Here is a 25,131-nt window from a genome sequence, read left to right on the forward strand (position 1 = left end):
TCAACTCCAAGCTTCATAAGTTGACTGTGCCTCCATTGAAGACCCTGCAAGGCCATTGTAGTGTGTCAGGATGCACCATCTGGACCTGTCTTGTCCTGTACCTTTGTGACTAGGCACACGTTACGACATCCCACTTCTGTTTGTGATCTTCCTGCTCGTATTTACCGTAGGTTTTTTATATATATAAACATATATATTTAACTGACTTCGTACTGTGTGCTTTCCATTGTGCCCCTATCCTGGTTTAAAAAAAAACGTAAAGAAGCATTAATTCACCAATTTGTTGGTGAGGATTAACTGTCTGAACACCTCATTTAAATATTCTGTATTCTTGTAGCCAATTTTAAAAAAATGCAATGTTCTAGCTAGGCTGGTGTAGCACAACTGTGACTGTATTAATTTATAAACCAAAATGGTGACTGTGAACTAGGTATTTATTTGTGCTTTTGAAAGTCTGGGGGGGGAAAGTGACGTCACAGTTTGAACACGGCCAGGGTTGATGCAATCTCCTCGTGGAATCTGCGCCAGTTTCCATAATTCTAAGCAATACATTTCATTGTGACATGGAATAGGTCTTGTAGTTCACTTGGGTTTGGGGGTTGGTTAAATGTAACCAAAATATTATTGTCACTCGGGATTTTGCATTTACCTCTGCCATATACACTTGGCAAGACGAGAGGGTTGATGGATTGTCATCCTAAGCATTGGAATGAAGCAGAAAAACAGTAAATTATGTATTGGTATGTAGATAACTTTACATGCATGTATCATTAGGACTTGACAATGGTTTGTGGGACATACAGTAATTGGTTGTTATGTGGTAATCTGAACATGTACAAACTTGTATTAGGTTTTTGTATAGCATTGGAGAGAAAAAAAAACAACTCCACAGGTATAAATAATAATAAAAGACCAAATGTTGGTGATAAACATATTTTTCATGTTTGTGTGTTGCTTTATTATCAGACACCATCTATTCTTTGGTTATTTTTATTTAATTCTGTCAACAAGATTACTTTCCAATCTCTCTGTTAATATTTTCAGTCAAGGAAATGTTGGGGAACGCATCATCTCTTCTCACTTAAATACTTACTATCCGTTACGCCGCTGGCGTTTAGGGCAGCAATGAAGGTCCTCCACCTGTAGTGGTGTTCAGGGCTTCTTTCATCGTGTCAGCAGCTTCCTTTTGGTTTTCAATACTGTCAGTCATGCAAGTCTCGGCTGGAGACGCAGGAATACCATCGCACTCAGATGTAGAAGGATTCTTCATTGCTGTTCCCATAACAATTTTTGCTTTACCAGTCCAGGGCTGTTGGCCCTGAGCTGAACCCCTGAACCCAGAGGACCAGTGGCCTGTTTGGCATGGGTGACCCTACCAAGAGCCAACGCATAAAGCCCTGACTCCAGCCGACAAAGATCCCTAGGTCATTGAGGGTCACAAGCCTCCAAACCCAATGACAAGGTTCTGATGCTCATGGAGAATTATCTCTTCTGGTACAAGGTATTTCTCCTGTGTTTTCACATAGATACACAAAGACAAAAGTGACAGCTTATGTCCATGTGATGCCTATTACCCAAGTTTTTATATACAAGCAATTAAATCACAGGAACGTGGACATAATAAATGCAGGAGAAATTTGACTGATCAGCAAACAGTCAATGTTTTGGACCTACAAGCCTTTAGACCCAAACTGTTGAGCATCTCTCTTTGTCCTGCTGAGTTCTCCTTGTGATTTGTTTCGGACTTTCACAATCTGCAGGCTTTTTTGATAATGATAGTGATAATTATATTTGGAGAGATATTAAACCCACAGAAATAATTCATCACAAAAGGGAGGAGCAAAGTCAAGATTGCGCTAAACGGCAACTCTTTTGCTTGCATCTTTGAAACAACTCTATTTCTATCTTTGACATCTTTTATTATCTTTTCAAAGTTCTTTTGAAGACTGACCTAGAGTTACACTCTGACTTCAGTTCTTTGTGGGAATGGGACCCACTCTCAGGGCTTCATGACAGGCTGCTTTTTGATATGCCAAGGACGTGGCCTGAAAGATTAGGGTGCCTTCAGGGTGCCAGATTTTTGTTGCTCTGGAGACGGGCTGATTCAAGGCCAGTGCCCCAGACTGAGGCATCATGGGAGAACACAGAACAGCGGGAGCTGTGTGTCCGGAGACCTGAGCCTTTCCAGTGCCAATTTTTTGGGCTCAGAGCTTGGAAAAAGCAACATAACAGACTTTTAACATCGTAACTCAGCTAGTTGTTTATTGCCTCCCCTGTCACTGTGAAATGGGAACACCTCTTATTCACTTATTAGGGGGGCAGGGAGAGTGAGAGAGCCTGTGGTATGTTGAATTACCGGGTGAACGAGTAGTCTTTGGGCTTCTGCAAAACTTTACTGATGCTTTGCTGCATGCTTGAGAGCTCAGTGGAGGGTGCTGATGCTTTTTTGGTGGTGGGAGGTGCGGAGCTGGGGGGAGCTTTGGGGCTCTGACGATTAACTGCCATTCATTCTTTGGGGCACTCCTGTTTCCATGGATGTTTGCAAAGAAAAAGAATTTCAGGATGTATATTGTATACATTTCTCTGACATTAAATGTACCTATTGAAGTTATCAAAAAGAGAGGCCAGAAGTTCCTGAAAGTGAAGGCACTTCTATTCGGCGGAACACTCTAATTTAATTTTAATCCCACCACTTGCTCCAGGTTTTTTTTTAATGATTTGATTGTGATCCTCAGCTCTTTAAGTAAAATTGGACAAATCATGAAATCTTTGCTCTCAAGAATATGGAAGAACAGCATCACTGCCTTAACTCGGAACTTGCCAACATTATATGGGAGTGCACTGATGAGCAGGAAATGGGACAAACTAGATGGTTTGATCGAAATGTAATTTACACATGGACTTTATTTTGGAGATGATCTTTTCCCCATTAATGACATGTTCAGGGCAAACAGTTAGGAGTTATTCCCTTTGTCATTAAAGTACCTTGCAGAGGAGGCTTCAAACTTGGCTCTGCAAGGAATTTCAAGGACAAAGGGAAGAATCCTAGATGTTTGTCCTGGGCATGTTCTTGACGTAAAAAGATATTCCCCAAAACCAAGTCAGGGAATTTATCATATTTATGAATCCCCTGAAGAATCTCCTGTAATGTCTTCTTGGTTAAGATTTTGGGAAGAGGCAGAAGTAATGTGTTTTCAGCCACTTTTTTTTAATGGAGATGCAGTGTAAAGTAGGCCCTACCATACTTCGAGCTGTATCACCCAGCAACCCCCAAATTAGCCCTACCCCAGTTACAGGACAACTTGCAATAACCAATGAACCTACCAACAGGTATGCCTTTGGACTGTGGGAGGAAATTCGCACTTGGAGGAAACCCCATTGGTCAATGGGAGAACGTACGATCTCCTTCCACCTAGCATTGGTGGGGGCACCTCTGTTACAAACCTGCAAATACTGGTCAACTGGAGATTTAGAACATAGAGCTGTACAGCACAGGTCCTTCTGCCCATGATGTGCTGACCTTTCAACCTTCTCTAAGATCAATTTTAACTCTATAGTCAAGCAACACACATATAAGTTGCTGAAGGCCAGGCAGCATCTATAGGAAAAGGTACAGTCGATGTTTCGGGCCGAGACCCTTCGTCAGGACTCACTGAAAGAAGAGCTAGTAAGAGACATTTTTAACTCTATAGTCCTTCACTTTTCTCTTATCCATGTGCCTATCTAAGAGTTTCTTAAAAGTTCCGACTGGTTCTACCTCTGCTACTTCATTTGGCCATGCGTTCCAAGCACGTGCCACTGTCTGTGTAAATATCTCTGACATTTCACACCCCCCCCCCAAATATTTTCCTCCATTCACATTAAAATGATGCTGTTACGTATTATCCACTGCCATTCCGAGGGGGAAATGATGTTGGCTGTCCACTCTATCTATGCTTTTTGTCATTTTATGTATCTTCTTAAGACCGATCTCACCCTTCACTCCAAAAAGAGAACCCCTGACTCTTTGTGATGGAATATGCAGCCCTAACTCTGAGATGGGATTCAAACACCCCAGGTTATGTTACACTCCACTTTGCACCAAGTTGGACCAGTTGAAACTGCACTTTTTTTTTGCAGCATGGAGTCATGGAAATGCACAACTTCCATTCATTGAACTGGAGCCAAAAAATCTCTTACAAGCAATTATGTCTTGCCTTTATCTGACCATTTTATGAAAGTTGTGATGATCTCAGTTTGTTTGATAAAGGTGGACGACTAATTATTACTCAACTATCACAGGCATGCTTCAAATTCCTGGTTACTTGAGTCATGAATGCAATGATTTATTTTGGAATTCCAGTCTTTAAAAGTAAAAGTTGATCATCTTAGAGTCATAGAGCTCTACAGTGCAGAAACAGGCCATTCAGTCCGTCTAGTCCATGCCAAACTATTACTCCGCCTAGTCCCACTGAGCTGCACCTGTACCATAGCCCTCCATACCCCTCTCATCTATGTACTTAGCTAAATTTCTATTTTGCAACTTTCTTTAGGTGTATTATGTCATGTTGCAAAGGTTGGTTTACATTTATCTAGAAAAAGGGGTTTCCAGCCTGGGGTCCATGGACTCTTTGTTTAATGGCATAAAAAAGGTTGGAAAGGTTCTAGAAGATGGGCGACTATGGGAGCTCGGCTAGGGAAAGGCTAGGTAGGCTAGGATTTAAAGTTCTTCATAGTTCAAAGTAAATTGATTATCAAAGTATATTCCATGCCACCATACACTGCCTTGAGATTTGTTTTCTTGCAGGCATTTTTCAGGAAAGTAAAGATTTACAACAGAGTTTATGATAAACAACATAAAGATTGACAAACAACCAATGTGCAAATAATTAAAAATGTAAATAAATAATACTGAGTTGCAGGTCCTTGAAAGTGAGTCCATAGGTTGTGGAATCAATTCAGCATTGATGTAAGCGAATTCTGGTCAAGATGGTGACAGTGAACGATGCTTTCTTGGGGGACATCTTCTAGATAGTCCACAAAACTCTATACTTCACTTCTTCTACATTTTTTTTACATCTTAAGTGTGTTTCTAGAACTGTTAAGAGCCTGCAATATAGAGTTTGGAGATCAATTGAGTGATCTAGCGCATTGCTGATTTCGAGAAACTTCCAGGAGGTGAGCGGCCTCGAGGTGAAGAAGCTTAGAGATGGGGGTGTGAGCCCATGATTGACTCCATTTCTCACCCATTAAAGCATAGAAAAATATTAAAACATTGCGGCGAATGTTCAGCACAAACTACCTGCCTCTTGCTCGCTGCTGTGATGATCTCTTGTTTGCTGCTGACAGATGCAGTGTCTGTCTGTGAAGTATCGCTCGCTTGTTGCTCCCGAGGAAAGGCCCTCTGTGTTCGAGTGGTCTCTCTCTCTCCCTCGATTCTGTTGGAGCATGTTACCGAAGTTCTGCAATTTATGGATTAGGCTGTAGAGTGTCGTTCAAATTGGGCTCTTTGTTTTATGTTTTTTTTCTGTGTTTTTGCCTGTTCTTTCATTTTCCCATTTCATGTGATTTGTTGTTTTTTATTGTGCTGGGGGAGATTTGGGGTCTGATGTTCTTGCTGTTTGCTCTGTTTGTTTACTGCATCGGGGGGGTTGATGTTCTTGTTGCCGTTTGTGCAGTTTTTTTCAGTGGAGGGCGGTTGAAGATCCTACTGCCATTTGCGAGATTAGTTTTTTTTGTGCGGGAGTGGACGATGTTTCTCGTTGAATGACTTTCGTAGCTTTCTTTGTTTGATGGCCATCAACTCAGAGTTGTATACTGCATACCTACTTTGATAATAAATGAACCTTCGAATCTTGGTGTGGTTATTCACACTGGTTCAGGAGCCTGACGGTTGATGGTAATATCTGTTTCTGAACAGTTGTTGGATTAGAAACATTAGGTGTGAAACTGCTTCCCAGCACATTGTATGAAGATCCTTCCCTAGATCAATGTAAACGCCTAGGATACGTCTGTCAAGGAGATGTATAAGGGAGAACGATTTTAAAAAATCATATTGTGGGTAAGAAGCAATTTGAGTCAGAAGTTAGTAAAAGGGCGACATGGCAGCATTGTGGTTAGCGCAATGACCTTAGAGCGCCGGAGATGACCGATTGGGGTTCGATTCCCACCGCTTCCTGTAAAGTTTGTACGTTTACCCTGTGATCACATGGGTTTCCTCTGGGTGGTCCGGTTTTCTCCCACATCCCAAAGATGTAGTGTTAGGGTCAATAAGTTGAGAGCACGTAACGTTGGCACCGGAAGTGTGGCGACACTTGCGGGCTGCCCTCAGCACGGTACCCGCTGATTTGAAGCAAACAATGCATTTCACTGCATATTTTGATGTACATGTGACAAATAAGGCTAATATTTATCTTCTTAAACAAAAAAAATCTTCCTTTCAGAGTATTTGGTAGAGGAAGTCATTTCTCTCAGGGCTTAGTCTAAGATAGTTCCTATACAGTGCGTGCATCAATTATTTGCATATGAAGTGTTGATACACAGATTTATATGAAAATAAGAGGTGTTGTATATAACTTTCAGGAAGCAGAATTCTAATTTACATTTCCATCAGAACCCACTTCTTAGAACAATTTAAATACAAGGGATTCTACAGATGCAGAAAATCTCGAGCAGCACACAAAAATGCTGGATGAACTCAGCAAGTCAGGCAGCATCTAAGGATGGAACAAACAGTTGATGTTTTGGGCTGGGAACCTTTGTCAGGACTGGAAAGGAAGGGGGAAGAAGCCAGAATAGGAAGGTTTGTTGGAGGGGGGGAGAGGGGTAGCAAAAGCTGTCAGGTGATAGGTGAAACAAGGTGAGGGGCAAGGCAGGTGGATGTATGGGGAAGGGGGGATGATAACTCATGTGCGATACCCATTAAGGCATTGAATTGAATTGAATTGACTTTATTTCTTACATCCTTCACATACATGAGCAGTAAAAATCTTCACGTTACATCTCCATCTCAATATGCAATCATAGTAATTTATAATAATTTATAATAAATAGAACAGTCAATGTAATATAGAGTACACTCAAGTCAGCGTGAGTTCATCAGTCCAATGGCCTGGTGGAAGAAGCTGTCCCGGAGCCTGTTGGTCCTGGCTTTTATGCTGTGGTACTGCTTCCCGGATGGTAGCAGATTGGAATAGATTGTGATTGGAATGACTTGGATCCCCAATGATTCTACGGGCCCTTTTTATACACCTGTCCTTGTAAATATCCTGAGTCATTGGCAGTTCACAACTACAGATGCGCTGGGCTGTCCACACCACTCTCTGCAGAGTCCTGTGATTAAGGGAGGTACAGTTCCCATACCAGGCAGTGATGTGTAGGAAGCTATCAAAATTCAGTTTTATTTTGATCCTAATTTTTTATACTTCCTGTTCCAAAGGTATTGTGATATTATTGGAATATTATTCCAAGGCTGTCAGCAATCTGCTATTGCTTGTGTGGCCATTGTTAATGAGAAAGCCTACAGGGAGACTCAGTAGTGTTTAATCATAGGCTTCAGAGCTGAGCCAGATTTTCATCTGACTAGATATTCATTTGTATTCTCTGCTATAATTGGATGTTGGACACATAGTCTGTTCTAAGGAGACGTTCATGTACACTGAGGCTGTGCCCTTTGGCCCCGCCTGGACTAGAGGATCCATCTCCACCTCTCCACTCTATCTAGGCCTTTCAATATTTAGTAAGGTTCAATGAGAACCCCCCCCCCCCCCTCCATTCTTCTAAACTCTAGTAAGTACAGGTCCAGGGCCAAAATGCTCTTCATACATTAACTCTTTCATTACTTGGGCCATTCTTGTGAACCTCCTCTGGACCCTCAGGACAGTGGTGCTGATTAACAATATGTGGTGTTTTCCACCTTGAAATGAACTCTGATCCACCCCACTCTTTGGGTAGATCAGTTGAATCACCTCGATGGCTCCAAGCCTGATTCTTGCAATGAGAGGCACTATGGAAGCAAAACCTTTGAAGGATACATTTCTCTCTCTCTCTCTGTCTCTCTCTGTCTCTCTCCCTGTCTCTGTCTCCATCTCTGTCTCTCTCTGTCTCACTCTCTCACTCTCTCTCTTACACAAGATCCTGCAGAATAACACACACAAACTGTCAGAGGAACTCATCAGGTCAGGCAGCATCAATGGAGAGGAATAAAGAGTCAATGTTTCAGGCTGAGACCCTTCACCAGGCCCTGATGATATGTCTTGGCCTGGGGGATCGACTCTTTAAGTCACACTATGTGGTGGTTTGAACACTTATTGTGGTTCCCTCATTGCTACTGGGTCTAAACCATGGAACTTCCTACTCTGCTGTAAAGGGGAATTACTTTCACCACATAGACGGCAATTATTCAAAGTCAAAGCTCAATTTATTGTCATTTGCACAAGTACGTACGTATGTACACAGATGCAACAAAGTAAATTTACTTGCAGTACTATCACAGGCACATCATATCAGATTCAGAACAGTCACAAGAAAAACATAAATTGTACATATTACTTACAAGAAAGAATACAATTAGAACAGATAAAAGAACATTGTTGTGCAAAGTAGTCATAATGTTGCTATACCAAGGTAATGATAGAGTTTTCCATAAGGCCATAAAATATAGGAGCAAAATTAGGCCAATTGGCCGATCAAGTCTGCTCCCCCATTCCATCACGGCTGATTTGTTCAACTCATCCTCCTGCCTTCCCCCCGTAACCTTAAATGCACTTACTAATCAAGAACCCATCAACCTCTGCTTTAAATATACCCAATGACTTGAATTCCACAACCATTTGCAGCAATGAATTCACCACCCTCTGGCTAAAGAAATTCCTTCTCATCTCTGTCCTAAAGAGATGTTCATGTATTCGGAGGCTGTGCCCCCTGGTTCTGGACTCCCCCACTATAGGATCCATCCCTCTTCGCTACCTAGGCCTTTCAATATTTAATAAGTTTCAATGAGAACCCTCCTCCCCCAATATTCTTCTAAACTCCGGTAAGTACAGACCCAGAGCCATCAAATGCTCCTCAGACATTAACTCTTTCATTCCCAGGGTTATTCTCATGATCTTCCTCTGGAGCCAGTTCAACGCCAGCACAATTGTCCAGGTTGGTTCAAGAACCAAATGGTTGAATGGAAGTAGCTGTGCTTGAACCTAGTCATGTAGGACTTCAGACTCCTGTACCTCCTGCCTGATTGCAGCTGAGAGAAGGTGGCACGACCTGGATCTAGAAGGCTCACCACAATGGCAATAGGAGTTGGTCTTGCTTGTCAAGCCCATATAGTACAAGTAAGTCCAAGACCATTAGCAAACCAAAGACACAAGAGCAAAATTAGGCTAATTGATCCATCAAGTCTACTCTGTCATTCTATCATGGCAGATTTATTTTCCCCCTCAACCCCTTCTCCCCATAAACTTTGACATTCTCACTAATCAAGAACCTATCAGCCTCCACTTTAAATATATCCAATGAAATGGCCTTCACATGCATCTGTGGCAATCACTTCCATAAACTCACTACCCTTTGGCCAAAGAAAAATTCCTCCTCATCTATTCTGAAGGGACATCCTTCTTATTCTGAGGCTATGCCCTCTAGTACTAAACTCTCCCACTAAAGGAGACATCCTCTCCACATCCGCTCTATCAGGGCTTTCAATGTTTGGTAGGTTAACCAAAAGAACCCGTTGTACCTGTTGATACACAACGACCAAAAACAAAAAGAAGGGAGGCAACTACAGAAGTGATTAATTGAATATTATGTCCTTGGAACAGGTGAGTGGTACTTCCTGGATCTGAACAGAAGTGAAACCAATAGTACTCACTTCTCCGTTCTGCCTCCAAGAAGCGGGCTATTTTTTTTTCTGAGAACTTTGCAATAACTGCTTTCCTAGCCAATTACTAATATTTTTGCCATTAGAAGCCCATAGTGACAAATGATTATATGGAATTTGTCATTTAGCTCCTTGCTAGACAACTCTCCTCATACCAAACATTCTTAGCAACACTTCTAATTGCAGCCTGCAAGCTTCAGGGGTCAGGGGTCAAGGATCAAGGATCAACTTTATTTACGATATATATTTACATGTATTTGGGCCTCGTTGTAGTGTGTGGTCAGTGTGTGACATACAGCAATAAACAACAATATTCACCAATTGTAAAGAATTATGCTCTATAAAGAAATAAAGTTGGAGATTAAAGTGCAGATATGAAATAAAATGTGCATAAATACATAAATACCAGCATGTACTTCCAAAGTAAACAGCATTATAAAAAGTGGTTTCAAGTGTTTACAGTGCAGTGATGGGGTTAATAGATAGAGGGGGGTGGATTAACTAGAATGATTGATCGGATTAACTGCCTGGGGAAAGAAACTTTTAAGATGATGTGAAGTTTTTGTTTTAATAGTCCAATAGCACTTTCCAGAAGGGAGCTCTTGGAAAAGGCAATTTTCAGGGTGGGGAGTGTCCACAATGATTTTTCCTGCCCACTTCTTTGTCTTGGAAACATACAAGTCCTGCAGTGATGGTGGACTGCAGCCAATGACCTTTTCAGATGACCTGACAGTTTGGTGTAGTATTTGTATACTGTGAGGGGACGCTGCACCAAACCAGACAGTAATGGCTGAGGTGAGGATGCTCCTTGTGATGGCAGTGTAGAATTGCACCAGTATGTTCTGGAGTAGATGCATTTCAGCAAACTGCCATTGGAGCCTGTGATTTACAGTTTGGAGATCGTTTGAGTGATCCAGTGCTTTGCCGACTCCGAGAAGATTCCGGGGAGTGAGCGCGTACTTGGACGGCCTCGATGCAAAGAAACTTCGAGACGGGGTGCAGGCTGATGTTTGACTCAACTTAAAGCGTCGAGAAAGATTGAGATATCGAGGCGAATGCAGAAGGTGAATGAGAGTTTCAGAGCTGACTACCTGCCTTTTGATCACTGCCAGAGAAGGAGACTGTGAGCAGCTTATCGCCGTGTGGCTTGCTGTGCAGGCAGGTAGGCCTCTCTGCCTCATACTGTGTCCCTCTCTTTCGATGAATGTCAGTGCTATCGTAGGAAGGTATCGTGGTACTGCGTGTATGGACCGAACTATTGCATTTATGGATTGCGGGCTTCTTTCAGACGTGAGCTTTTTATATTCTGCGTCTTTTTATCGCCCATTCCTTTTCCGTTTTGTTGTGCAAGGGGAGGGTGTTTGGGGATCGAAGTTCTGTTAGCTTTTTTGTGCTGGGAGGGTTTTTTTGGGGGGATGGATATTCCTGTTCTGTTTTGTGCAAGGGGAGTGGGGTTTTGGGGGCAGCAGGTTGATGATCGAAATGCTTTTCTTTTTTGTATGGTGGGTGGGTTTGATGCTTCTCTCTGAACAACTTCCATGTTCTTTGTTTCGTGGCTATCTGGAGAATACAATTTTCAGAGTTGTATATGGATACATGCTTTGATAATAAATGTACCTTTGAACCTTTGAAGAAGTTTATCATCTTCCAAGCCTCATGGATCAAGCTGAATTTCAAGTTCAAATTCAAGTTTAATTGACATTTAACTATATGCATGGTTGAAATACACAGCCAAATAAAACATCATTCCTTCACGTCCAAGATGAAAAACACAGCACACAACACATAAAGTTATGATAGCACATAGTCACAGAGTAATATTTGCATAAGTCCCTTGAGTGGCATGGCCTGAAGATTGACAGTGTATGGGATGTTGTCCTAGAGCCACATTTCTGCAAGAACAAGCATGTAGCAGTTCCTCATCTCACTCAGGATCAGCTACAGACGAAGGCAACTTGTCTTTGAGGGAGCGAACACTGGAGAGCAGCACTGACGGGAGATCCGGCCTAAAGAGGCCAGCTCACAACCCAGCCCAGATTCCAACACTCCTTCCGCGCCTCTCACTTCTCCCACACTGCATCTGGTGCTTCCACCCCTGGGTGGCCGTAACAGAGAATGCCGCGGCATGAGGGCCTGGTCTGCACAGCTCCCCTGTCATCAGTCTTGCTGATGAACCATACTGATATTACCAATGTCCACCACATCCCAGTGGCTAGAGGGGGCGGGGGGAGGCGGGTGTCTGTAGCAGAATCCCATCAGAGTGATTGCACCCTTCCTGGTTTTGAGTTCTACTGTAGGCTCAGTGGACGAATCCTCTATTATGCCCCTCTGAGCACAGCTGTGATATTCTCTCTGATTATTTAGTGTGACTCTCACAACTCTTTTACCTTCCCCTCTATCTTTTCTAAAACATTGAAACCCTGGAACATTAAGCACCTATTCCTGTCCCTGTCTCAACTACAGTAGTTGTCTGTAATGGCCACAACTTTATAGTTCCGTGCTCTAGGTTCATCACCTCTACTCATAGTACTCCCGGCATTACAACACACACACTTCAAACTACCTGTCCCATTATATCTATTACTCTGCTCCTGCCTGTTTTTAACTGATGCTGACATCTACCTTCCTCTCCATCCCTCCACTTTCTGACCCGACGCTCCTGGCTCCCATCCCACTGCCACACCATAAAACACTGCTGGTGGGAAGCCATAAACAGGCTATGACTATGATTTGCATGAATGCTTTGAAGAACTCCATACATTTTCCTGTCGACCCACGAAACTGGGGAGCAGTTGTTATCGGTGTAATTAACAATGCAGATCTGAATTGTCAGAAATAAATACGGAAACAAAGGGGTTGGTTTTTGTTTCCATTACAAGTCTTATTATTAGGTGTCACTTTAAACATTTTAAATGACATTTTATAATACTGTTTACATAGTAAATACATGCTAGTATTTATGTATTTATGCGCATTTTATTTCATATCCATACTTTAACCTCTGACTTATTTTTATATGATTTTTTATCCTTTAAAATTGTTCAATGTTGTTGATTTTTGTTTCATGCCCTGCCAACCCAATGCAGCAAGCTCCTAATACAGGTAAACGTATATGGCGAATTAAGTTGATCTATAAAACTGTATGATCATCAGACATAGGAGCAGAATTAGGCCATTCAGTCCATCAAGTCTGCTCCACCATTCCAACATGGCTGATTTATTATACCTCTCAACCCCATTCTTCTGCCTTCTCTTGTAACCTTTGATGCCTTTACTAATCAAAAACCTATCAACCTCAACTTTAAGTATATCTAATGACTTAGCCTCCACAGCCATCTGTGGCAATGAATTCCACAGACTCACCATCTTCTGGCATAAGAAATTTCTGCTCATTTTTCTGCTAAAGGAACGTCTTTCTATTCTGACTCTGTTCCCTCTGATCCTAGATTCTCCCTCTATTCGAAGCACCCTCTCCACATTCACTCTATCTAGTCCTTTCAGTAGTTGATAGATTTCATGAGATTTCCCCCCTCATTCTTCTAAACTCCATCAAACACTCCTCGTATATTAACCTTGACATCTCCCAGGATCATTCTCTTGAACTTCCTCTGGACCCTCTCCAATGCCAGAACATCCTTTCTAAGATAACGTTCCAAAGCTGCTCACAACATACCAAGTGCCGTCTGACCAACGACTTAAAAACCCTCAACCTGACCCTTGATCATTCATTCTTGATTCTACTTGCTATAATTAGCTGCCAGAGCGAAAGGCAGCTCACTACTATGGGGAGTCAGAAACCAGACAGGGTCTGCGTCTCCTCAAAGTGGAAGAAGTGAAAATATTGCAGATTGTGAGGCTAAGCACAGCTCCAATGCCATCTTTAAGTTTGCTGGTGACACCACTCTCATAGGCCAAATCAAAGGTGGTGAGGAATTGGTATATAGGAGGGAGAATGAAAATCTGGCTGAGTGATGGCACAACAACAACCTTTTACTCAATGTCAGCAAGACCAAGGAAATGATTATTGACTTCAGGAAGAGAAAACCAGAGGTCCATGAGCTAGTCCTCATCAGAGGATCAGCAACTTTAAGTTCATTGGTAATACTGTTTAGGAGAACCTGTCCTGAGCCCAACACATAAGTGCAATTATGAAGAATGCAGAACAGTGCCTCTAGTTCGTTAGGAGTTTGTGAAGATTCGGCATGACATCTAAAACTTTGACAGACTTCTGTAGATGTACGGTGGATAGTATATTGACTGGCTGCATCACTGCCTAGTATGGAAACACCAATGCCCTTGAATGGAAAATCCTACAAAAGTGGATACTTTTGTAGCAGATATGGCCCAAGGGATGGGACAGGCTAGATGCAGGAAGATTTTTCCCGATGTTGAGGAAGTCCAGAACGAGGGGTCACAGTTTAAGGATAAAGGAAAACCTTTTAGGACAGAGATGAGGAAATACTTCTTCACACAGAGAGTGGTGAATCTGTGGAATTCTCTGCCACAGGAAACAGTTGAGGCCAGTTCATTGGCCATATTTAAGAGGAAGTTAGATATGGCCCTTGTGGCTAAAGGGATCAGGGGGTATGGAGAGAAAGCAGGTACAGGGTTCTGAGTTAGATGATCAGCTATGATCATACTGAATGGCGGCGCAGGCTCAAGGGGCCGAATGGCCTACTCCTACACCTATTTTCTATGTTTCTATGTTTCAGACCAGCCTGGGTAAAGCCCTCCTCACCATTGAACACATTTACACCGAACATTGTCGCAGTAAAGCAGCATCTATCATCAGGGACCCCACCGCCCAGTGCATGCTCTCTTCTCACTGCTGCTATAAGGAAGAAGGTCCAGGAGCCTCAAGACTCACACCATAAGGTTCAGGAACAGTTATTACCCTCAACCATCAGGCTCTTGAACCAAAGTGGATAACATCACTCCACTTCACTTGCCCTATCATTGAAATGTTCCCACAACCTATTGACTCACTTTCAAGGACTCTTCATTTCATGTTCTCGATATTTATTGCTTATTTATTTATTACTCTTATTTATTTCTTTTTGTACTTGAACAGTTTGTTGCGTTTTGCACTTTGATTGAACACCCACGTTTCTGGGGTCTTTCATTGATTCTATCATGGTTATTATTGATTTATGGATTTATTGAGTATCTTCCCTCCCCATATTACCATCGGTGAGATAGAGCTGAAGACAGTCCACCAGTTCAGCTACCTGGGGTGCACCATCTCGTCAGATGCCAAGATCGACAAAGAGATTGAGGACAGACTGGCAAAGGCAAACAGCGCATTCGAAAAGAGTCTGGAACAACAAGCATTTGAAAAAAGGCACAAAGATCAGCGTGTACAGAGCCGTTGTACTGACCACCCTCCTGTACGGCTCCGAGTCATGGGTCACCTACCGTCACCACTTACGACTCCTTGAGCGTTTCCAACAGTGCTGCCTCCGCACCATCCTCAACATCCACTGGAGTGACTTCGTCACCAACATTGGAGTCCTCGAACAGGCAGAGGTCTCCAGCATCGAGGCCATGCTGTTGAAGACGCAGCTGTGCTGGGCAGGGCATGTCTCCAGGATAGAGGATCATCACCTGCCCAAGATTGTGCTGTATGACGAACTCCCCACTGGCCACTGTGACAGGGGAGCACCCAAGAAGAGGTACAAGAACTCTCTGAAGAAATCCCTTGGTGCCTGTCACATTGACCAACGCCAGTGGTCTAATCTAGCCTCCGATCGTGAGGCCTGGTGACAAACCATTCACCAGTTTGTCTCCTCCTTCGAGAACACATGCAGGGCTGGCATTGAGGACAAAAGGAGAAGGAGGAAGAACCGTGACACAGCAGCACTAAACCCAGAACAGAATTTCCCTTGCAGCCGCTGTGGCCGGACCTGCCTGTCCTGTATTGGCCACGTCAGCCAACAGCGAGCCTGCAGCAGATGTGGGCAGTCCCCTTCCTAAATCTTCATTCGTGAAGCCAAGCCATGATGATATCATACGAAAATGAATCTCAGGATTGTATATGGTGACATTCATGTACTTTGATAATAAATTTGCTTTGAACATTGAGGGAAACCTCCAGTTCTGAGCAACAGGCAACATTTCTACAGAATAGAGAGAAATAGGGAAATTAATGGAGAAAATCCTTGGCATCTTTCACGTTCCTTTTCGGACATCCCACAGCGAGAGTAGTACTGTTTTGGTGTTTGAGCTTGTAATGTTGTAGTTACTTTACACAAATGAGCTCAGCTCTGACAAACAGTACAATGATAAGGATCGGATAATCTTTTTAAGAGCAACAGGTTAGAGGGTAAATGGTGGACTGAGTTGGACTGATCGCTTTAAACGCCATTTAAACAATATAAAGAAATTCGGCATATCCTATCAACTCTTACCAATTTTTATCGATACAACATAGAAAGCAACTGTCTTGGCAGCGTGGTCTAGCAGCTGTTCTGCACGTGACTACAAGAAACTGCAGAGATGTGGAGACAGTTTAGCACAACACAGGAACCAGCCTCTCCTCTATGGACACTGTCTATACTTCTTGCTGCCCCAGTAAAGCAGCCAGCATAATCAAAGGCCCCACCTACCCTGGGTCCTTTACCCCTCTACCATTGGGCAGGAGAGAGAATGTCTGGGGTAGGTGGGGTATATCAAGGAGAAAATACAAAAGCCTAAAAGCAGATACCACATCCATTATCTGGGACCTCCACCATCAATGCCATGTCCTCTTCTCGATGTTATCATCAGCCAGAGGTCAGGAACCTGAAGGCCTGTACTTCACGGTTCAACAACATCTGCTTCTCCACTGCCATCAGGTTCTTGACGTGACCTGAAAAACATCAATACCACCTCAGATTCTATGAAATTTTTCTAGTCTCTATCTTGCATCTGTGTTGTTTTTGTTGTTTATTCTGCATGTGCGTAAATTATGAGTAATTTATGTAAATTTGTGTTTGTCCACATACGTAATGCAAACTAATATTTATGGCATTTTATACCCAGTGTGGCCAAGTGGTTAAGGAGTTTGTCTAGTGATCTGAATGTCGTGAGTTCGAGCCTCAGCTGAGGCAGCGTGTGTGTCCTTGAGCAAGGCACTTAACCACACATTGCTCTGCGACGACACTGGTGCCAAGCTGTATGGCTCCTAATGCCCTTCCCTTGGACAACATCGGTGGCGTGGAGGGGGGAGACTTGCAGCGTGGGTGACTGCTGGCCTTCCATACAACCTTGCCCAGGCCTGCGCCCTGTAAGCTTTCCAAGGCGCAAGTCCATGGTCTCACGAGACTAACGGATACCTATAATACCCAATGTGTGTCAGTGTCTTTGATAACAATAAACATGAACTTGTACTTGAACATAGCACTCTTGAACACTCATTTGGTATGGGCTGGGTCAATGAGAGTTATGTCTGAGCCTTCAGATATTATGGGGAGACCACATTATCAGCTGGTGTGATAGAAGCAGAAAATGATCTAAGCACACAACAAGTCAAGCAGAATCTGTGAAAAGAGCAAACGGGTAGTCATCTTATTTGTAAACTCTTCATCAGAGCTTAAACCTCTCAAAACTGGCTGATTTTAATGTGTGCTTTAAACTGATCTGCAACCAGCTGCCAAATGAAAGTTGACAGTCCTACTGAAGGGGTTCAGCCCGAAATATCGACTGTTTATGCTTTTCCATAGATGCTGCCTGGCTTGCTGAGTTCCTCCAGCATTTTGCGTGTGTTGCTTTGGATTTCCAGCATCTGCAGATTTTTTTCCTGCTTGTGGTCAACTGAAAGTAGAATTATAAAGGTGATCAAGGTAAAGATCAGCTTTCTTTCTCACATGTACATCATGTCACATGCCAGCGATAAGAAACCTGATTCTGATTCTGATCAAAGTGTCCAGTGAAGTGTGTCACTTACCACAAATCAAATTAGCAAGGATTATGCTGAGTAGGTATTGCCATGTTTCTGGCAAAACTACAACTTACTAATGTGGGAGGAAGCACACGTGTTCACAGGGAGAAGGTGCAAACTTCGTACAGACGGCAGCAGGCATTAAACCCCGGTCATTGTGTTACTCTAGTAATAGCACTACGCTAATGAATGGCTTAATGAAAGTCATAAAAGAAAGTCCAGATGTTGGAAATCAACAACACAAACAGAAAACACTGGAATCACTCGGCAGGCCATCCAGCAACCATGGAAAGAGAAACAGATTAAAAAATTTTGATGGGTCTTTGACCCAAAATGTTAGCAGTTTTCTTTCCACGAGTGCTGTCTCACCAGTTGAGTGCTCCTAACATTTTCTGCTGGACGGGTGGCCATTAGGCATAACAAATATTACCAGGTTTTTCCAATTATTTGTGCTGAAAATGACTGAGTGAGTCACTTGGACATTACTACTCAACAGCAGGTCAGAGTACAGGTTTCTAGCTCTTCACTAGAGACCCCCTTGAGAAATTGACACACTCTCTTGGTTGTACTTATAAATATTGACATACTGCGGACACTATCATGGTGGCATTGATACTCCCCTGATGGTTTCTGTCTCAATCTGTGTCAGGTTTTTATAAAAAAAACATTCTGTCTACTGCAGGGAACAATTTGTGTGTCATGTTAATCATGTTAAAAAAAAATATTCTGTTCATTGCAGAGGACAATTTTCATTAATACTAGATTACCTTCTGTGCCATATTATTGGAATATTCCGGTGTGAGGTATGCAATGAAGCTGTTTATCTATTAATACTGTTTTCCCTTTAAGGAAATTGTTCAGATTTGCAAAAGGATCTGTGGTAGGAAAATCCAGGCAACTGGAACAGACTATAAGTTGTCTAAAATCAATTAAAGCCATACCTTAGTGTCCACTTTATTAGGTACACCTGTACACCTACTTGTTAATACAAATATCTAATCAGCCAATTTATGTGGCAGCAATGCCAATGTATAAAAGCATGCAGACATGGTCAAGGGGTTCAGTTGTTGTTCAGAACAAACATCAGAATGGGGAAGAAGTGTGATCTGAGTGGCTTTGACAATGGAATGATTGTTGGTGCCAGATGGGGTGGTTTGAGTATCTCAGGAACTCCCATTGTCCTGGGATTTTCATGTGCAACAGTGTCCAGAGTTTATGCAGAATGGTGCAAAACACAAAAAACATCCAGAGAGCAGCAGTTCTCTGGGGAAAACACCTTGTTAATGAGAGAGGTCAGAGGAGAATGGCCAGACTGATTCAGGCAGACAGGACGGCAACAGTAACTCAAATAACCATGTGTTACAGTAGAGCATCTCTGACTGCACAACATATCGAACCTTGAAATGGATGGGCTACAGCAGCTGAAGACCATGAATATATATTCAATGGCCGCTTTATTAGGTAAAGGAGGTAGCTACTAAAGTGGCCACTGAGCACATTTGTGTTGCTTCAGATCAGAAACACCCAACAGGAAGCGACTGTATGCTCCAAAATCTGTGATGAACCGTTTTAGTTAACGATCTGAAACAGAAAAGCACAAATGCCTCTCTTCAAAGCTAAAAATGCATTGAGGCATCTGTGATATCACAGGCTTATAAATAGTAAAGAGTTAAATTGCCTTGTTGCTAACATGTCAACATTGGATGAAGGCAAGGAATGTCAAGTTACAAGATAATATGTTTCTATCATTGGATTTTCCTTTCAATATATATGTCTATATATGGACAAGCATCATAAAACGTCATAGATTTAAAAGGTGGGCAGGAGCCAATCATACAGTATAGGTCACCCCACTACAGGAAGGATGTTGAGGCTTTAGAGAGGGCGCAGGAGAGGTTTAACAGGATGTTGCTTGGTTTAGAGGGTGTGTGCGGTGATAAAAGGCTAGAATAACTTGGGTTGTTTTCTCTGGAGTGCCAGAGGCTGAGGGGAGATCTGACAGAGATTTATAATATTACGAGAGGCATAGATAGAGTAAACAGGGAGTATCTTTTTTCCCGGGGTAGAAGTGTCTAATACCAGAGGAAATGCATTGAAGGAGAGAAGGGGTAGGTTCAAAGGGGATGTGAGGGGTAAATTTTTTTACTCAGAGTGTGGTGGATGCCTGGATTGTGCCACCTGATAGCCAATCCAAGACGTTTAGATAGCCACATGAATGTGAGGAAGATAGAGGGATATGAACATTGTGTAGGTAGAAGGGACTAGTTTTTGAGAGTTTATTGATTAACTTTTTAGTCGGTTCGGGACAACATTGAGGGCTGAAGGGCCTGTTCCTGTGCTGTACTGGTCTATGTTCTGTGTTAATCATTGACTGAGTTTATGCCTGGTAGATCAGTTCCCTCAGTCGCACAGCTTTGCTTGTTCCCCTTAGCCCCACAGTTCTTTCTCTCTCATGTGCCCATCCTATTTTCCTTTTAAAGATGGTATTTCTGTTTCCACAACATCTATGTGTGGGAAATTGATCATAATTCTTCTCTGAGGAATAAAGCATCTTTTATCTTTTCCTTAAAAGTTTCCATGTGCTTGGTTCTTGAATTAGCTTCCTTCTACTTACTCCCATCCTGTACATGTCTGCCAAGCCTCCTCTCAACCTCCTTTGATCCAACAAGAACTATCACAGCTTGTACAGCTTAGTCTCATAGCTGCAAGTCTTCATCTCTGGAGTCATTCTGGTAAGTCTTTCCCACACATTTCACCCACCAATACTTCTGGCCTAACATTTATACATTGCGCACGAGGGTCATATGACTCTTTGGAGAAGTTTATCTCAACAATGTTTGAGGCCCTCCGTTGAAAACATACATAGAAAACATACAGCACAATACAGGCCCTTCAGCCCATAAAGCTCTGCCGAACATGTCCCTAACTTAGAACTACCTAGGTTTACCCACAACCCTCTATATTTCTAAGCTCCATGTAGCCATCCAGGAGTCTCTTAAAAGACCCTATCGTTTCCGCCTCCACCACTGCCCATTCCACACACTCACCACTCTCTGCGTAAAAAACTTACTCCTGATATCTCCTCTGTACCTACTTCCAAGCACTTTAAAACTATACCCTCTTGTGCTAGCCATTTCAGCCCTGGGGAAAAGCCTCTGACTATCCACACAATCAATGCCTCTCATTATCTTGTACATCTCTGTCAAGTCACCTCTCATCCTCCATCACTCCAAGAAGAAAAGGCCGAGTTCACTCAACCTATTGTCATAAGGCATGCTCCCCAATCCAGGTAAATCTCCTCTGCACCCTCTCTATGGTTTCCACGTCCTTCCTATAGTGAGGCGACCAGAATTGGGCACAGTACTCCAAGTGGTGTCTGACCAGGGTCCTATATAGCTGCAACATTACCTCTCGGCTCCTAAACTCAATCCCATGATTGGTGAGGGCCAATGCACCGTATGCCTTCTTAACCACAGAATCAACCTGCGTAGCAGCTTTGAGTGTTCTATGGACTCAGACCCCAAGATCACTGTGATCCTCCACACTGCCAAGAGTCTTACCATTAATACTATATTCTGCCATCATATTTGACCTACCAAAAAGAACCACCTCACACTTATCTGGGTTGAACTCCATCTGCCACTTCTCAGCCCAGTTTTGCATCCTATCAATGTCCCTCTGTAACCTCTGACAGCCTCCACACTATCCACAACACTCCCAACCTTTGTGTCATCAGCAAATTTACTAACACATCCCTCCACTTCCTCATCCAGATTGGAGTTGACCATGGATGATGTGTCCCAGCTGTCTACGTGATACACAAGCCAGGGCAGTACGATATGGAGAGCAAGCTGTTGCCCGTGCAGCAGGCTCCCTCTCCATGCAGCCGATGAATCCAAAGGAACTGCCGAGACCAATACAGTTTGGCACCAGCAGTGTCACAGGACCTGTCGATTAGCATTGAACTCAACGTAGGACTGCCTTAGGGATTCCAGTTCCGGATTTTTCCTTAATTGTTTACTCCCAGAGCCTTCTCCATGAGTAGGTGTAGCCACGGGGCAGCGGAGGTTTGAGATCAGAGTTTTCCTTCTCCTAGGTGAGCTGCCAACCACAGCTGACGAGCCCCATCTGCTTAAAGCGACTGGTTTTAAGGCACCAGTGACTCACTTTTGCTCCTTCTCCTGTCAGTAGAAACCATTCCTCTGGGCTTAATAGCTAAGCTACATAAAGGCCAGAGCTGGACCTGGTTGTCAGAGGCTATCTCAACAACCTTCATTGAAATCTGCCTAATGGTCCAAGCCTGGAGAATGGAGGCCCAGAGGACTGTCCCTATGTGTGGGCAGGCGAGGAGGAGGAAAGGGGTTTGTTTTTGCTGTTGTTGCTTTGTTGTTGTTCTGCTGAGTAAAGTGGGCATCAGAATGTGTGGCAACAGTTGTGGGCTGCCCCCAGCAAATCCTTAGGCTCTGTTGGTTGTTCACACTTACAACACATTTTGCTGTATGTTTCAATATAAATGTCATAAATAAATTCATCTGAATCTGAATTTGTATTGAAGGGAGGGTGTGATGATGCGGCTTTTTACTTGATCCACGTTATCACGATCAAAAGTCAAGAAGGTTTGATTGTATTAAGTAGCCACATTGTCCACATCCAGTAAGTATGGCAGAGAGGAGATGAATTAGTTTTTGCAAAGGTAGTGAGGCTTTGGATTTCACTGTCTCAAAAGGCTGTAGAAATGAAGTCTTTGAATACTTTTAAGATAGGATTTTATAGATTCTTGACAAACAAGTGGAGATGTAACTTACCATAGATAGACAGGAAGGTACAAGCAGATCAGCCATGATTATATATGTCCACTCCTTCTCCTAATCTCTAAGTTTGTATGTTAGTAGAAGCAGAAAGGATGCCTTGAAACCATGTGACATTTGTCGGTGGGCATTATGTATACAAAATTATGAGTGATGTGGATAGGGTAAATAGAAGCAGACTTTTTGCACTGAGGTTGGATGAGACTAGAACTAGAGGTTATAGGTTAAAAGTAAAAGTGAAATATTTAAGGGGAACCTGAAAGTGAACTTCTTCACTCAGACATTTTTGTGAGAATGGAACGAGCTGACAGTGGAAGTAGTGGATATGGGTTTGATTGTAACATTTAAGAGAAGTTTGGATGGGAGGGGTATGGAGGACTATGGGCTGTTCAGCACAGTTCATCACGGACTATGTGGGTCAAAATGCCTATTTGTATACTGTAGTGCTCTTGGATTCTATGATGGAACCTGACTTATTTTCCATACAAATTTCTCAAATTTCAAAGTAAATTTATTATTAAAGTATGTATATATCACCATATACTACCCTGAGATTAATTTTCAAGCATTCACAATAGATACATATGACAGAATCAATGAAAAACTACACACAACAAAGACTGACAGACAACCAATGTGCATAAGAAGATGAATTGTGCAATTATTATAAAGAACAAATAATAATAATAATAATAATATTGATAGCATGAGTTGTAGACATTATATATTTATTGTTATAATAATCTGGCAGAAGTCAGGTGCTGTTCCAAGTTCTCCATGGCTTTTTCCTGAGTCTTTCTAAAGATGATGTCACAAGAATCACAGTTTGGCTGATTTATAGTACTTCATTGTGAGACCAACTTTTGAAAAGGTGAGGCCTTAAAATCTATCTTGACTGGTTACCGTAGTCTCAGAAATGAAAGCCTGAACTGAGCCAAAACACTAATCTCAATAGTATCCACCATTCTGCAGTTTCATATGAAACAGAAAATTCCAGAGTCCCACATGAATAGGATTAGATGTAAGTTTTCACCACACAGTCTCACACTATTAGTAAATCAATAACTCACACAATGATATCCCCTTCATATATTTCACTTGTTGACTTGTATTGGTGAGTTAATGAATTAATATAGCAGGAAATCACAATGGAAAAATGCTTGCTAAAACATTTTGATGTTACAATTTTTCTTTGCAAATCTTGCAGTACATAACAAGAAGATATTTTATGCAATAAGTCTCCTGTTATCTACTTAGTTAATCGGTTAGTAATAGAAGTTAATCAGACTGGTAAACTTAGCTTAAAACCTAACTATTGTTGGTGTTTCAACATGCAGGAGGTCCTGGTAAATTATTAAAACCTAATTTGTTAGTTCTTTTAAATCCTAATTAAAACATTCAGACCTTGTCTGCGTTTTACCTTGATTTTTTTAATCACCAGATTTATGGTCTAAGAGTTACATCAGAGGGCTGGCTCTATGATAAAGTTGGTCATTAACTAAGAAGTCATCTGAAGACTCCAGGTTGCATTTACTGATGATGTGTCCCAGTGCACACCCATTTAATCAAGCCAAGTGGTGTTGGACCAGGTTAACGAAAGGCATGGGCCAGGTTAAACGAGCTCCACGACCCTATCTGCCAAAGCCCCACATAGCTCACCACACTATACACCACATCCTTATCTCTCCCAGCCCCAAATATACATCCTCAACCCTACCCTTAAACCTAATGCTAACATCCAAGGACGTGCACACCCTCAGTAACCCTAAACGCACCTGACTAACATTGGTCACACCCCTGTAAACTCACTGACTTGTGTAAGGAGGAGGAAGATCCAATAAAGGCAAATGTCAGTTGGACCAGGTAAATGAAAGGCATGAGCCAGATTAAAGTGGCTCCACAACCCTATTCACCACAGCCCCACATATACATCCCCCAACCCTCTCCTTAAACCTAATCCTAACGTCCAAGAGGGCACACACTCCAGATAACCATAAGTGCACCCCAACTATCCCTGGCCACACCCGTATAAACCTGCTGACTTGTGTAAGGAGGAGGGAGATCCAAAAAAGGCAAGTGTTGGGCCTGGTTAAAGAAAGGGTGGATCAGATCAAAGTGGCATGTTTGCGTGACAGTGAATCTCAACTGACGAAAAACAAGAGGGATAATTTTCCCACTGTCCCAAAATCTCAATCCACCTCTTCCAAGTCATGCAAATGTGCTTTAACGCCCCAGTTTTCTCATTGTTAACCCTATCGCAAGCAAAAAGGCTGCAGTGGTCAAAAGGGTCAAGCACCTTTGGAACTGGGTCTTTGGTGCCGGACCTAGGTTTTAGGTGCCGCCAAGATTCTGATTTGTTCGGTCGAAGAAAAGATTAGCATTATTTGTCACATATACTTTGAAACATCAAAATATACAGTGAAGTGTGTCATTTTCATCAAGGGCCAACACAGTCCGGGAATGTGCTGGGAGCAGCCGTTAAGCAGCACCAGACTTCTGGCTTCAACATAGCATGTCCACCACCTACTAACCCAAACTCGTGCTCCTTTGGAATC

The sequence above is a fragment of the Mobula birostris genome, chromosome 26 (genome assembly GCF_030028105.1).
Source record: "Mobula birostris isolate sMobBir1 chromosome 26, sMobBir1.hap1, whole genome shotgun sequence".
Lineage (NCBI taxonomy): Eukaryota > Metazoa > Chordata > Chondrichthyes > Myliobatiformes > Myliobatidae > Mobula > Mobula birostris.